This window comes from Chiloscyllium plagiosum, unplaced genomic scaffold, assembly GCF_004010195.1.
Source record: "Chiloscyllium plagiosum isolate BGI_BamShark_2017 unplaced genomic scaffold, ASM401019v2 scaf_42069, whole genome shotgun sequence".
Taxonomy (NCBI): Eukaryota; Metazoa; Chordata; class Chondrichthyes; order Orectolobiformes; family Hemiscylliidae; genus Chiloscyllium; species Chiloscyllium plagiosum.
Window position 1 is genome coordinate 1,569 of NW_025206857.1, and position 3,661 is coordinate 5,229.

The window sequence follows — 3,661 nt, forward strand, 5'->3', positions numbered from 1 at the left end:
ATCGGAGGCTTTATGAAATGGAATTGTGCACACGAGTAACACGCGTGACTATTCGGCTTCCCTCCTGTGATGACGCTGGAACATTGACTCTCATATTCTCGGGGACATTTAATGAAGGCAATCTCGGTCCTGCAGATGAGGAACGCATACCTTATTTTGGCTTCGGAAAAATCAGTTTTGATGCTTATTATAAGTCTGCGCTATGCCCGAGCCAAGTAGGATTCGAACCTACAATCTCCTAATCCGTAGTCAGGCGCGTTATCCATTGCGCCACTGGCCCGATGCTTGCAGCTAACCTTAAGAGCCATGATGTTAGCACGTACATGGTTAATAGCAGTCATGTTCACCAGTTGAACAAGCGAAAAAGATAATCATTGTCACTGCTTCAGTCCAATCTTCTTCACCTTTCAAAGCAGCGAGTTTTCCAAAAAAAAACACATATGTCCTCATGAAACTTCCATTCACACTCTGTCTGCTCAGTCAGTCAATGCAGATCTGATGAATTTCGAATCTACTTCTTCATCATAACTGACGTGAACGTGAGCCTAATTACCACACTGTATCGACCAGTTAACTTTCAGAGATTGCGATTACAGTAATGACCTTTGCGAGTACGCAGGAAAGTGAATACTGTGAACCGAGCAAAAAACTCCCTTCATGGAAATTAATCCAGTGCAAAGTCAACCATATAAGGTCGGGCAGATGACGTAAAGAATTCCTCTGCTTCTCTCTGCACAGATGTTTCTCCAAGCATTGACTCTTTGAAGAATTCTTCTTTGTAATTTAGACTTTCCCAGTTGCAGATATTCCCTCAATCCACAAACAAGTATCCTGCTGAAAACTCAAGATTAAAATAGGTGACTATCTTTTCGCCCAGCTATTGTCCCAATGTTCCCTGTTCCATGTCAATACAAGTTCTTGCAGGTGAAATTGGAGCTACCAGCCTGATGTCCCACTGCTTCTTAATGGGTGGGAATTGAAGCCGCTGTCGTTAAGGCTGGAGCTTTAATCCTCGATACTTCACATGTCTTTGTATCATCAGAGAATGGCATTCCGCTGACCAATTGAATTTTCGCAGCCACATCCTCGCGCTCAACGCCATCACCATTTCGAATTCGTATTGGGTGCAGTGCGACTCAAATTCTCTGATTCCACGCCCTTGAACTGGGATTATATGATATGCCATGACATGATCACATCAATGAGTGAGGAAATTGGTGAAGTAACTGATGTTAAAATACAGTGTTATTGAGAAATATATTTCAGCAATACCCTGCAGTATCCCATTACCCTTTGATGTTTTGTAGATATCTCGCAAACGTGATCTCCAACAACCTCAGTGTTGCAATCTCTACAGTCTCTCGGGACATAGAAGCTAAAGATTCAACCGAATCTGAGTTCCCACATCTCAGTCACTGTTGGACAAGTATTCCTTTGTGCGAGTGGTTCTGTTCCTGGCATAACCTCTGCCACGATCCTTATTGCTTTTTGCATCGTGCTTTTCCATGTGGCACCAGTATCATGAAATGGTTCTTCCTTGGCATTGTAAACACAGCAAGTTCTACTCGAATCACTGTGACACCAATCAGCATTTTTCCCGTTTTACTCCATGTAATATGTGCTTAGCTAACGCTGTGAAAATCATTTTTTTTTACATAAAAATATTCTTCGTGCTGATAAGTTTCCTTCTTCAAACACCTGCTGTCTCACATCTTTGCGTTTCACATATCATAATCACCCTTTATCGGAGAAATCTCTCCCTCCCACAAGAACTAACTCGCCTAAACGTCCACCCTCCCATTTCACTGAGGTATTGAATCCCATAGTCGGCATCTTCAAGTAATTCAATCCATTTAGATGCAGCTGTTCTATAATTAATCCTCGTGGAGCAGCTTTTACTGACACGGACAAGAGATTACTGGAGCATCGGGCTCAGGATAAGTGCACAGCGCAGGATTGAGCAAAAGATGTTTTGGTGGAAACGACAGGTTTCTGTGGCTTTCTCCAGTCGTTTATTTCATTTATTCATTCGGTTCCCCCGAAATATTGCGTGCAGTTCTGCAACTCACATTACAGTAGTCATGTGATCGCACTGGAAACCGTGTAGAAATTGACCAAGTTGAAAAGTTTTGGTTATGAAAATAGATTGTTTTGACTGGGGTTGTTTTCTTAAGGCAGAGGAAACTGTGACGATACTTGTTTCATATGCACTAAGTAATGAGCGACATGGACAATGCAAGCTAAAATAAACGTTTCCTCTTGACCGATCAACAGGGGCATAGACTGAAGTTAAGAGGTGGAAAGGGTTGAGGAGATATGCAGAAAAATCTCATCAGCAAGCGTATGGTTGAATCTGGATTCACTCTATGAAGAGATGCGCAGAGGCGAACCAACATCACCTTCAGAAATACACGGATCTGAACTTGAGTTGTGTATGCAAACAAGGGCAAGTGATGAAAATGAATAAAGATAGTTAAGCGATTGCATCTGACGAAAGCATGCACAACGACATTCTACACATACGTGGTATTCGTGTAGCTGTCCGTGGTGGCAAGCAGTTCCATTTTTTTTTTTGCATCCTTCGCTGTGCCCCGGCTTTGATTCTCAGTCCGGGAGTTGGGGTTTGTTTCGATTCTGACAACGACATCAGCAAAAGCAGACCACCTGCAAGTGGAGTGTTTTAGTACCTCGGATCAATTAATGTCATCGAGAAATGAGAGACGATATCCCAGTCTCTTCAAGAAGGGGGACGAGGCCTCGGCAGTCTCTGCTCATTCAAACAGTTCACTCTCCATTCTCCTCTGATTCTGATTCCTAACGATTTTCCCAAAATTGTCAAAGCTGAGACTTAGCTCTGTGTCTTGTTTCCTTCACAATCGCAATTGCCACAGTGAACCTCGGAAGGTTGACAGGTGTAAAGTGACGAATTCAGCTTCCCCTCCCAGTGATGACTCTGGGATATTGACTCTGACGTTCGCAGGGACATTTAATGAAAGGACTCTTGACCCTGCAGTTCGAGGTGCAAACCTCAATTGGGCTTCAGAACAGTCAGTTTTCAGTGCAATAAAGTCAGCGCTGCCCGCAAGCCAGGTTGGAATCGAAACTCCACTCAGCAGATCTGTAGTTAGGCATGTTATCCATTGTGCCACTGGCCTGTTGTATGTGCTACATTGTGCGGTAGATTAGCTTGTTTGTGAATTTGAAGCCTGCCAGTCTTGCTCTTGAACCAAGTCGAAACCTTAACTACGATTTTTGGACCGTAACCAAGCGCATTATCCATTGTGACACTGCGCTTGCGCGTGCTTGAGGTTGGTATTCTGCAGAGTTGTGATCCAAACACGGACATGACCAATCGTACTCATGTTCACAAGTTGAATAACCAGGAAAGATAACCACTGTTACTGCTTCATTCCAATCATCAATTCATTGCGCAGTGGGAGGTTTTGTAACAAAAAGACATTCATCCTCATGAAACTTCCATTCACTTTCTGTCTACTCAGCCATTCAATGGTATCTCCGCTCATCTGATGAATTTCAAATTCACTTTACTGATTTTGCTCCATCACTTTTGATAAACTAATGCCTAATCACAGCATCGCATACAAGCTAATTTTCGAAGTTTGAAAGTACTTTCACGACCTGTGCGAGTTTACAAGAAATT

General features: G+C 43.0%; 1 non-coding gene across 1 annotated transcript; it reads right to left on the minus strand.

Annotated features, from left to right (window-relative positions):
- Window positions 1-207: 207 nt before the first annotated feature.
- trnar-acg lies at window positions 208-280 on the minus strand. Its single transcript has one exon. It is a non-coding gene; the product is annotated as a tRNA-Arg (tRNA).
- Window positions 281-3,661: the final 3,381 nt, after the last annotated feature.